This window comes from Manihot esculenta, chromosome 9 (assembly GCF_001659605.2).
Source record: "Manihot esculenta cultivar AM560-2 chromosome 9, M.esculenta_v8, whole genome shotgun sequence".
Classification (NCBI taxonomy): Eukaryota; Viridiplantae; Streptophyta; class Magnoliopsida; order Malpighiales; family Euphorbiaceae; genus Manihot; species Manihot esculenta.
Genome location: NC_035169.2, coordinates 18,228,757 through 18,241,860, shown reverse-complemented (window position 1 = coordinate 18,241,860; position 13,104 = coordinate 18,228,757). Strand labels below are relative to the sequence as shown.

The window sequence follows — 13,104 nt, the reverse complement described above, 5'->3', positions numbered from 1 at the left end:
CACTGACAGAGGGAGTTTTGGGATCATGTCCAATCCGAGATGTGAAATGTTTGTGCAGTGATGCATCATATGATAGCATGTTTTAAATGTGATTTTTATAGATTCCGCTCACTGGGCTTTAGCAGCTCATCCCTCTCCCTAACCCCATTTTTCAGGGCCTCAGAGAAGAGAAAGAGAAAGAGAAAGCAAGGGTAAAGGCATATGTAATAGTATAGAATAGTGGACATGATAATGATGTACAGTACAGAGTTTATGTAATGTATAGAAATGATGTAATAACAAGTTATGTATTGAGTTATAGAAGTGTGCTTGGCCCTAGTGTATGTTTATCCCTTTGCACATGATCATTTTATGATTGAGATAATGTTGTTATGATGCGCTAGGCTTGGTGCATGGTAGTCTTTCTATCTCTGTAGTTACTGTATGGTACCATAGCAGGTATCACTCTTCGAGTGCATACAGACAGAGCATGCATAGTCCAGGCTTAGGTGATGAGAAAAGTTTCAAGAAAAGAAAAGATAGGCAAGCAAAGAAAATAACAAAAAAAAAAAAAAAGAGAGAAGAGTAAGTAACAGTTTTCAGCGTAAGTATGATCATGTATGGGTTTTATCAGGTACACAGAGTTGACAGTAGGCTTACTACGGGTCCCGGCGGCCTTAAGCCGATCTGGATCCTAGTGCCGGTGATGGTCCGGTAAGCGGGCTGTTACAGATTCTCCCAGAATGGCAGAAACTCAGCTCTTCTATGCACATTTGCCTCCAAAACTTTCTAATCATGCATAAACCTATTCTAAAACACTCCCAAACATACAACATCAAGCATACAAGTTCCTAGGGGCTTCAAAACATCAAAAACCCCAACTACAACACATCAAACAACTCACATTGCTCAAAACATCAACATGAACACATAAACTCCAACATAACCTAACTTGTATTTCTACCCCTTAAATCTACTTAAAACTTGTTAAAAACGTAAAAAGAGTTCAAGATCGACCCTTACCTCTTGAAGATTGAGAGAGAGACGACCTGAACTCGGAGATGGGAGAGATTTGAGTTCTTGAACCTCAAAGCTCCAAAACTTGCTCAAATGCTCAAAATCTTCAAAACAAAGGTAAAACTAATGAAAATCGTGAAAGATTTGAAGGAAAGGACTCAAGATCGGTGAGGGATGGCAGAGAGCTCACCTTGGCCGACGACGGAGAAAAAGCTCGCCCGTTTTTGGCTAAGGGACCCTTTTATAGTGGCTGGCCAGGCCACCTTCGGGAGCCGAACGTGCCCCCGCATGCATGCCATGTTCGGCGGCCGAACTTGAGGTTCGGCGGCCGAACTTGAGGTTCCCTCACTTATGCCTTCGGGGGCCTAAGGCACACCCGAAATGCATGCATGTTCGGCGGCCGAACCTGGGTTTTCCTCCAAGGTTGTTTTCATGCAAAAACTCATTTCCATCTTGCTTAAAACCATAAAATACATTAAAACATTTTATAAAAACATGGTTTTACCCTTCTAGAGGTCTCCGACATCCGAGATTCCACCGGACGGTAGGAATTCCGAAACCGGAGTCTAGCCGGGTATTACATCAAGAATCATTTTCCTTGTTCAAGAAGCCAAATCTTCAAGATGCACATTCAGATTTTGAAATTCAAATTCAAACATAAGAACACTTGGTGTAAAAACTAAGGAAGTTGCATGATCTAGTGTTATCACCATACGTTTGGGTAACTAGGATTAGATCTCTCTATTTCTTAATGCAATTGACAGTTGTTTGTCGTCTGAGGCCCAAGGACATTCCTTGACAACTTGTTAATTAGTGATTAATTAGAGGACGTTCCCTAATTGGTTTAATCATAAGGAGAGATAATGGTGGTGAGAAGCATCTTCCATCACCATAACTAATCTATTAAATCAATCAAAAGAAACTAAGTGTCAATGATCAATCCCAACAACTGAAGTGGATCCAATTCTTCAACTAGAACCTTCTCATTATTGATTTACCTTCTATTTTATTATTCGCTTATTTTAATACTTTCAGTAGTTGTTTAATTGAATCAATCTCAAAACCCCCCCATTTTACTTTCAGTTTATTTGCTTTCAGTTTATCTCCTTTCAGTTTACTTCTCTTTCAGTTTATTTTTGTTTTAGTTTATTCTCTTGGTCTTGACAAGGAAAATAGGTAAGTTTTCAATTCACTGTGGATTCGATCCTTTTACCACTATCTACAGTTATAAGACTATTGATAACAAGTCATGGACACTATGAATTTCTTGTTATGCCTTTTGAGTTGATTGATGCTCCTGCAGCTTTTATGGATCTGATGAACTGCATCTTCCACCCCTACCTGGATCAGTTTGTTGTAGTGTTCATAGATGATATATTAATATACTCAAAGACTAAGGAAGATCATGATCAACATTTGAGGATAGTATTAAGATTCTGAGAGAGAAATAACTTTATGCCAAGCTTAGTAAATGTGAGTTTTGGCTAAATGATATATCCTTTCTTGGACACGTTGTATCAGCTGAAGGAATCAGAGTAGACCCTAAAAAGATAGAAGCTGTCCTTGAATGGAAACCACCTAAGAATGTAGTAGAGATTAGGAGTTTCCTAGGTTTGGCTGGATACTATAGGCGGTTTGTAAAGGGATTTTCAATCATTGCTGCCCCATTAACTAAATTGCTGCATAAGAATGTTAAGTATGACTGGGATGAAAGATGCCATAAGAGTTTTGAAAAGCTTAAAAAGATGCTTACAGAGGCACCTGTCCTTACGCAGCCAGAGTTGAGTAAAGATTTTGTAATCTACAGTGATGCCTCAAATAATGGGCTGGGTTGTGTACTCATGCAGGAGGGGAAGATAGTTGCTTATGCTTCAAGACAATTAAAGTCGCATGAGAAGAACTACCCTACCCATGATTTAGAGTTAGCAGCCATAGTCTTTGCATTAAAGATATGGAGGCATTACCTGTATGGAGAAAAATGTTATATCTATAAAGATCATAAAAGTTTAAAATATTTACCCACACAAAAGGAGCTTAACCTGAGACAGAGAAGATGGTTAGAGTTCCTTAAGGATTATGACAGCATTATTGACTATCATCCAGGTAAGGCCAATCTAGTAGCAGATGCACTTAGCAGGAAATCCTTAGCTGCTCTAAGAGCTTTGAATGCTCGTCTATCTTTAGCTAATGATGGGGCTATCATAGCAGAACTAAAGCTTAGACCCAATCTGCTCCAACAAGTCCAGGAAGCACAAAAAGGGGATACCGAAATAGATTTGTGGATAAGGCAAGTCCAAGAGGGGAAAAAGCATAAACATGTGGTTCGGGATGATGGCTATTTGTATTATGAAGGCATAATATGTGTACCTAATGTTGATGACCTGAGAAAGAACATTTTGGAGGAAGCACACAGTAGTTCATATACTATGCATCTTGGTAGCACTAAAATGTATCAAGATTTGAAATTGCATTATTGGTGGCCAGGTATGAGAAAGATGTAATTGAATATGTGGCTAAATGTCTGACTTGTCAGCAGGTGAAAGCTGAGCATCAAGTTCCATCTGGTCTCTTACACCCTATTTCCATACCAGAATGGAAGTGGGATAGGATCACTATGGATTTTGTTATGGGATTGCCATTGACACCAAGGAAAAAAGATGCCATCTAGGTGATTATAGATAGATTGACTAAATTAGCACATTTCTTATCATTGAGAACCGATTACTCATTGGAGAAATATGCAGAACTATACATCAATGAAATTGTTCGGTTACATAGAGTACCTCTTTCCATTATTTCAGATAGGGACCCAAGGTTCACATCCAGATTTTGGGAGAAATTGCATGAAGCACTGGGTATTAAGTTGAACTTTAGTACAACTTTTCATCCTCAAGCAAATGGGCAATCTGAAAGGGTAATTCAAATACTGGAAGATATGCTTAGAAGTTGTGTTATTGAATTCGAAGGGAGCTGGGAGAGATACCTTCCATTGATTGAATTTGCATATAACAATAGTTATCAGGCAAGTATTAAAATGGCACCTTATGAAGCATTGTATGGAAGGAAATGTAGAACTCCATTGTGCTGGACAGAACTCAGTGAGGCTAAATTGATAGGTCCAGATTTGGTGAGGGAAACAGAAGAGAAAGTTAGAACTATCAAGGAAAGGTTGAAAGCAGCTTCAGATAGACAGAAGTCTTAGGAGGCGCGCGGATGGCTCTTTAGAAGGAAAGTGGTGCGCGGATGGCTCTTTAGAAGGAAGGAGGCGCGCGGATTTGGTTGTGCAAAAGGGAAAGATATGCTGTCCAATCTTTCCTATTTAGGTGAAGCCTTTGTTTGAATTTCAATCCTTGAATGCTGAATGCATGAGAGGCAAGTTCGTCTTCTTGAGATCTTACTGCCTAAATAGGAAGATCTGACTGCAGAGGTATCTGCACATCTTTAAACAAGGAAAGAAAAATCTGCAATTTGAATTTCAAATAATCTTCTGACCACGCTTTCCTTATTTTCTTTTGCTTCTGCACTTTCATTATTTGAAAACTTTCCTTTTCTGAAAACTTTCCTTATTTGGCACTTTTTGGCAGTTTTGAGAGCATTTTCACCAGATTGTCTCTTCACACCTAATATCTGCAAAACAAGATTAAAACCACAAAATTAGGCAAAAAGGTGTAAATAAACATCAAGAAAATCATGATAAATTGGTCTAATTTATGCTCTATCAGAGGATATTCCGTTTCGCGTCCCAAAAGATAAGGAGTAGATAAATCAATCATGACTTTAGCTTAAGTGTTGCATTTAATTCTTAATAGTTGATACAAAGTGGTTAGGAATCAACAACATTATTGACATCATTGATTGCTTGCTTATTAGACATATTTTTATCAATGTCAAATTCATTAGAAGAATTGTTTGGGTAAGATATTGTTTCTTCTATGCCCATGATTTGTTCCCTCGACAGCAACCAATACCTCTTTGTTAGTCTTGGAGGATGAAACATTTTTGTATCTCGATTTGATCTCTTTTCTCAACCTCCTCACGGTTGTCTCGATTCCTTGTTTGAAGTTGAGTCTACCCAAAGGATTAGAATGTGCCATTCAAAAGAATTACTAAAATAATTAAAACTAAATCTTAGCAATGGTGCTAAGATTTAGTAGGTGTCGAGGCCACCAAAAATAAATTTCTACTTTTCTAAATCAAACTAAATATGCGATAATGGTGAGCAGGCTTTATCCTAAACCAATTAAAAGAAGTAAAGTAATTACTTTAATGAGAATTAACCTAAACCAATTAAAAGAAGTAAAATAATTAGATTTAAGCGAGAAAAACAACACGAGATTAATTCAATGAAAGTTTAATCTCAGTTTTAGTCTTATTGGTTGATCATAGATGCAAAAAAAAATTCTAATTATTTATAGATAAAATAGTTATAGATGTCGAAGAAGCTTTAGTCACTCAATCTTAATTTTTAAACTAGCTAAGATATGTTCGTTAACTAGCTTTAGCTTTTGAAAAGTAGTAGGAGACGCTACTATAATTTAATCCAATTACTACATTAGGAATTAGAAGAACCTGATTCTAACTAATAACACAAAAACTCGATTCATTTTAGTCTGATAACTTTGATCCCTAGGAAGGCTTTACTTAAACTAATTCACCACTAATTTCATATTAAACTAAAATAATTATGAATTTAATCAACTTGAATAATAATATACTATCCTATTAATTGAGCAATGACACCTTAATGCTACAATCAATAGAACAATAATAAATAATAGGTACAAAAACAATATAAATACCAAGAAACATTAAGAAAATAATAAAACCAATTAGATCTCACAACTAAATGAACTAAAACTTCAATTATCCTTCAACTGACAAGAGAATTTAGCTACATATGTTCATGGTTGAAATGCAATAAGAAAAATGTTTTCAGCCTCCGAAAATTAATCAAGAGTAAAAGATGATGTTGTATATCAAAATAGCATCTTTATATAGTACTAAAAATCCTAGTTTAACCTAAATACAAGTAACCAAAATTTGATAGAAAAGTGTATTTAGGTATATCCATGATTTCACTTACATTTTCTGCTTTATTTTTCCTAAAACAATTGAGTTTGATATGTTTTTGCAGATAAGGATCATCAAACTGTGTGTCAAATATGGAATTAGACTCTGATTTCTTTCGATAGATATGTTATGCCCATAACGTAGTGCATCTGAGACTTAGAGTTTAAGCAAGACTTTGTTCCTTATTTCCTTGTATCTTTCATTATGCCCATTACTCCCTTAATTTCAAAATTCAGAGTCTAGACATAATTTTTCTCTTTTTATTCTTCAATCCTTTATTATCTTACTAAAACATCAAAAGTGAAAAAAATCAACCTGTTTAAGTCTTTCTCCAACAAATAATCTTTAGCTTTAAGAATTACATGAGAAATTATCTACATGTCATCATAACCACAACATGAGATATGGATGATATAACACATGGTACATTTTGGGAATCTATTTTTAGCTTAGAACATTCAACGTTTCCAAATACAGAGGTTCTAAAAAAATTGCTCAATACCAAATATATAAAATATTATTAGTATTTAGTTAAATTTGGTAAATTTTAGCCTTATAAAGCAGCATATAGAAAGATAAATCAATTCATCATTGTAAAATCTTTATTAAAAATAAAAGAAGGAAGGAAGCAAAAAAAATAATGGATACTAAAATAATCTTCTCAATTGTATCTCTATTGTTAATAAATTTCTCTCTTGTTCAAGCACAGCCAGCTGTTTTTGATATAACAAAATTTGGTGCAGCACCTGATGGAAAAGCAGATGCAAGTAAGGTATAAACATATATTTCACCCATGAATATTAGGATATTAGCTAAACTTAAAATTCTTACCTTTCTCTTTCCTTTATCTTTTAGGCTATAGCGGATGCTTGGAAAGAGGCTTGTGCAGCAGCAGGATCTAGCAAAATATTGATTCCAGCAGGGACATTCTTGGCAGGTATAGTGAATGTTACAGGTCCTTGCAAAGGGGCAATAGAGGTAGAAGTTCAGGGAACCGTACAGGCCCCACCAGAGCTTGCAGGGGGGATGGTTGGTTTAATTTTAACCATATTGATCAATTCACACTATCTGGAAAAGGAACTTTAGATGGTCAAGGAGAAGTTGCATGGAAGGGAGTATCTTGTGACAAAGATCCAAAAAATTGCAAGAAACATCCTATGGTATTTTTTTTTTTAGTTTACATGAAATTACAAAATGTTACTAATTTAAATTTACCATAAATTATAATTACGTACCAAAACATTTCTAAAATGCTTTTATTGCTTTACATTTTTCATCAGAATATAAGGTTTAATTTCATTACCAAAGGCTTAGTTCGTGACATAACGTCTCTTAATAGCAAGTACTTTCACGTCAATGTATTGGGATGTGAGGACTTCACATTTGAAGGCTTCAAAGTCAGTACACCTGAAGGTAGCCTTAATACCGATTGAATTCATATTGGGCGATCAAAGGGAGTGACTATATCTAATACCAAAATAGGCACGGGTGATGATTGTATCTCTATTGGTGATGGAACCGAAAATCTAAAAATCACAAAAGTGGCATGTGGACCTGGTCATGGCATCAGCATAGGGAGCTTGGGGAAGTATGAGAATGAAGATCCTATTTCCGGAATTACCGTTTCCGATTGCACCCTCACCGGTACAACTAATGGTGTTAGAATTAAAACTTGGCCTGCACTATTTCCTAATACTGCAACTAATATTCATTTCCAAGATATTACTATGGAAAATGTCTCCAATCCAATTATTGTAGATCAAATGTATTGTCCATGGAATAAATGCAATAAAAAGGTGATAACTATTCCAAAACAATATATTATTATATGATAATTACTTATTGTTTGTATAAAGAATTATTTCTTCTCTCTTTTTTTTTTTTTTTTCAGGAACCATCTAAAGTGAAGATTAGTGATGTTAGCTTCAAAAACATAAAGGGAACTTCTTCAACTGCTCTTACCGTTCAACTTATATGTAGCAGTGGAATCCCATGTGAAAAAGTGGAACTTGCGAACATTGACTTGACATATAGTGGTCCTGAAGGCCCAGCAAAATCTGAATGCATTGATATTAAGCCAACAATTGTAGGGAAGATTCCAGAGGGATGCAAATAGAAAGTCACATCTACTGTTACATATTTTTTGTAGTTAATTATATATAGAGGAACATTAAGAGGTCTCCTACTATTAATATCCGATAATTATTGAGAAAAAATTATTTATTATTTTTTTAATCATAACTTGTTGTTACAATTTTCTTAACTGATAAAAAAATGAATCAAATCTTGCTATTTTTTTAAAAAATTGCTAATATATTTTATTATGCGGTATTCTATTTTACATAGTAAAATTATGGTTAATTTTATACGTTGTTTGAAGGTAATAATATAACCTATTATCATATGAAAAATTATAACAACACCCTTTGATTAAAAATTGCTAAAACGTTTGAAAATTTGGTATGCCGTGCCACAAAATAAAATTTTAGATTAAATTATAAAATGGCATAGAATGTTTGGATTTTCATACCAACAAGCCTATTTAGAGAAAAAATAGTTATTTTATATGGCATGTCAGACCACGAGAACATAATAAAGAATGACACGTGTTATACCATGCAAATATAAATACTTTCCCAACTTTAATTTTTAATTTTAGATAAAATCAATAAATAAATGTTTAGTATTTGGCCTTTAGTTTTAAGAATTAAATATTTAGAAAAAAACAGAAAGACTTGCGAAATTTGAATTCTTATACTAATTTTCCTATATAAAATAAATAATATGGGTATATATTAAGTTATTTTTTGTTGAAATAGAAAAACTATTAATTAATTATACAACATATATAATAAATAAAATATAACTTATTCATGTAACAATTAATTTAAAATTAAAAAAGAACATAATAAATAATAAATTCTAAAAGATAAATTTCATTTAAATAGAAAAAATAAAGTCAAATCAGCTACAGGCTCATAAGAATTAAGAAGGACATTATACTTAGAGTCGAATTAAAATGCAGCTGATAGCTACAGGCTCAACATTTTTTATGTTCTTGTTTATGTATCCTTTTTCTTGCTTCTTTATATTTAATATTTAATTGCGGATGCTCTAAAAGCAAGAAAAGTTGGTCCAAAAATAATTTCACCGTCTCTCCTCATATGGTGACTGAACCTAAAGGTGAGTTATATAACTATCTTTTGCATCGTCAACTAATGTGAAATGAAAGGCCCTCAGCTTAATATGTTCTTCGAAAACTCATTATGTCTCATATTGGAGCATATAATACGGAACTCAAGCACCTATGAGGATCTTCCGTTTCATGTCTTCAAAAGATAAGGAGTAGATAAATCAATAATGACTTTAGCTTAAGTGTTGCATTTAGTTCTTAATAGTTGATACAAAGTGGTTGGGAATCAACAACATTGTTGACACCATTGATTGCTTGCGTATTAGCCATATTTTTCTCAATGACAAATTCAGTCGAAGAATTGTTTAGGTCAGATAATTGTTTCTTCTGTGCCCATGATTTGTTCCCTCGACAGCAACCTACCTCTTTGTTAGTCTTGGAGGATGAAACATTTTTGTATCTCGATTTGATCTCTTTTCTCAACCTCCTCACGGTTTTCTCGATTCCTTGTTTGAAGTTGAGTCTACCCAAAGGATTAGAATGTGCCATTCAAAAGAATTACTAAAATAATTAAAACTATATCTTAGCAATGGCGCTAAGATTTAGTAGGTGTCGAGGCCACCAAAAATAAATTTCTACTTTTCTAAATCAAACTAAATTGCGATAGTTGTGAGTAGGGTTTATCCTATAGAGATTGGAAGGAAGTTAATTCACTTGAAAGACAAAACAAAAATGAAAATAAAATGGGAGTTTTAAAAATCAAGGAATTAAAAATTACTTTAATGAGAATTAACCTGAAGTAATTAAAAGAAGTAAAGTAATTAGATTTAAGTGAGAAAATCAATATGATATTAATTCAATGAAAGTTTAATCTCAGTTTTAGTCTTATTGGTTGATCATAGATGCAAAAATAATTTCTAATTATTTATAGATAAAATAGTTATAGATGTCGAAGAAGCTTTAGTCACTCAATCTTAATTTTTAAACTAGCTAAGAGATGTTCGTTAACTAGCTTTAGCTTTTGAAAAGTAGTAGGAGACGCTACTAATAATTTAATCCAATTACTACATTAGGAATTAGAAGAACCTGATTCTAACTAATAACACAAAAACTCGATTCATTTTAGTCTGATAATTTTGTTCCTTAGGAAGGCTTTACTTAAACTAATTCAGCACTAATTTCAGATTAAACTAAAATAATTATGAATTTAATCAACTTGAATAATAATATATTATCCTATTAATTGAGCAATGACACCTTAATGCTACAATCAATAGAACAATAATAAATAATAGGTATAAAAACAATATAAATACCAAGAAAAATTAAGAAAATAATAAAACCAATTAGATCTCACAACTAAATGAACTAAAACTTCAATTTATCCTTCCACTGACAAGAGAATTTAGCTACATATGTTCATGGTTGAAATGCAATAAGAAAAATGTTTTCAGGCTCCCAAAATTAATCAAGAGTAAAAGATGATGTTGCATATCAAAATAGCATCTTTATATAGTACTAAAAATCCTAGTTTAACCTAAATACCAGTAACCAAAATTTGATGGAAAAGTGTATTTAGGTATATCCATGATTTCACTTACATTTTCTGCTTTATTTTTCCTAAAACAATTGAGTTTGATATGTTTTTGCAGATAAGGATCATCAAACTGTGTGTCAAATATGGAATTAGACTCTGATTTCTTTCGTTAGATATGTTATGCCCATAACGTAGTGCATCTGAGACTTAGAGTTTAAGCAAGACTTTGTTCCTTATTTTCTTGTATCTTTCATTACGCCCATTACTCTCTTAATTTCAGAATTCAGAGTCTCGACATAATTTTTCTCTTTTTATTCTTCAATCCTTTATTATCTTACTAAAACATCAAAAGTGAAAAAAAATCAACCTGTTTAAGTCTTTCTCCAACAAATAATCTTTAGCTTTAAGAATTACATAAGAAATTATCTACATGTCATCATAACCACAACATGAGATATGGATGATATAACACATGGTACATTTTGGAAATCTATTTTTAGCTTAGAACATTCAACGTTTCCAAATACAGAGGTTCTAAAAAAATTGCTCAATACCAAATATATAAAATATTATTAGTATTTAGTTAAATTTGGTAAATTTTAGCCTTATAAAGCAGCATATAGAAAGATAAATCAATTCATCATTGTAAAATCTTTATTAAAAATAAAAGAAGGAAGGAAGCAAAAAAAATAATGGATACTAAAATAATCTTCTCAATTGTATCTCTATTGTTAATAAATTTCTCTCTTGTTCAAGCACAGCCAGCTGTTTTTGATATAACAAAATTTGGTGCAGCACCTGATGGAAAAGCAGATGCAAGTAAGGTATAAACATATATTTCACCCATGAATATTAGGATATTAGCTAAACTTAAAATTCTTACCTTTCTCTTTCCTTTATCTTTTAGGCTATAGCGGATGCTTGTAAAGAGGCTTGTACAGCAGCAGGATCTAGCAAAATATTGATTCCAGCAGGGACATTCTTGGCAGGTGTAGTGAATGTTACAGGTCCTTGCAAAGGGGCAATAGAGGTAGAAGTTCAGGGCACCGTGCAGGCCCCACCAGAGCTTGCAGGGGGGATGGTTAGTTTAATTTTAACCATATTGATCAATTCACACTATCTGGAAAAGAAACTTTAGATGGTCAAGGAGAAGTTGCATGGAAGGGAGTATCTTGTGACAAAGATCCAAAAAATTGCAAGAAACATCCTATGGTATTTTTTTTTTAGTGTACATGAAATTACAAAATGTTACTAATTTAAATTTACCATAAATTGTAATTAGGTACCAAAACTTTTCTAAAATGCTTTTATTGCTTTACATTTTTCATCAGAATATAAGGTTTAACTTCATTACCAAAGGCTTAGTTCGTGACATAACGTCTCTTAATAGCAAGTACTTTCACGTCAATGTATTGGGGTGTGAGGACTTCACATTTGAAGGCTTCAAAGTCAGTACACCTGAAGGTAGCCTTAATACCGATGGAATTCATATTGGATGATCAAAGGGAGTGACTATATCTAATGCCAAAATAGGCACGGGTGATGATTGTATCTCTATTGGTGATGGAACCGAAAATCTAAAAATCACAAAAGTGGCATGTGGACCTGGTCATGGCATCAGCATAGGGAGCTTGGGGAAGTATGAGAATGAAGATCCTGTTTCCGGAATTACCGTTTCCGATTGCACCCTCACTGGTACAACTAATGGTGTTAGAATTAAAACTTGGCCTGCACTATTTCCTAATACTGCAACTAATATTCATTTCCAAGATATTACTATGGAAAATGTCTCCAATCCTATTATTGTAGATCAAATGTATTGTCCATGGAAGAAATGCAATAAAAAGGTGATAACTATTTCAAAACAATATATTATTATATGATAATTACTTATTGTTTGTGTAAATAATTATTTCTTCTCTCTTTTTTTTTTTTTTTCAGGAACCATCTAAAGTGAAGATTAGTGATGTTAGCTTCAAAAATATAAAGGGAACTTCTGCAACTGCTCTTACCGTTCAACTTATATGTAGCAGTGGAATCCCATGTGAAAAAGTGGAACTTGCGAACATTGACTTGACATATAGTGGTCCTGAAGACCCAGCAAAATCTGAATGCATTGATGTTAAGCCAACAATTGTAGGGAAGATTCCAGAGGGATGCAAATAGAAAGTCACATCTACTGTTACATATTTTTTGTAGTTAATTATACATAGAGCAACATTAAGAGGTCTCCTACTATTAATATCCGATAATTATTGAGAAAAAATTATTTATTATTTTTTTAATCATATCTTGTTGTTACAATTTTTTAACTGATAAAAAAATGAATCAAATCTTGCTATTTTTTTTAAAAAAATTGCTAATATAT

General features: G+C 33.2%; 2 pseudogenes; both read left to right on the top strand.

Annotated features, from left to right (window-relative positions):
* The first annotated feature begins 6,470 nt into the window (after positions 1-6,470).
* LOC122724618 lies at positions 6,471-8,182 on the top strand (annotated as a pseudogene).
* Positions 8,183-11,428: 3,246 nt separating this feature from the next.
* LOC122724617 lies at positions 11,429-12,902 on the top strand (annotated as a pseudogene).
* The last annotated feature ends 202 nt before the right edge of the window (positions 12,903-13,104 follow it).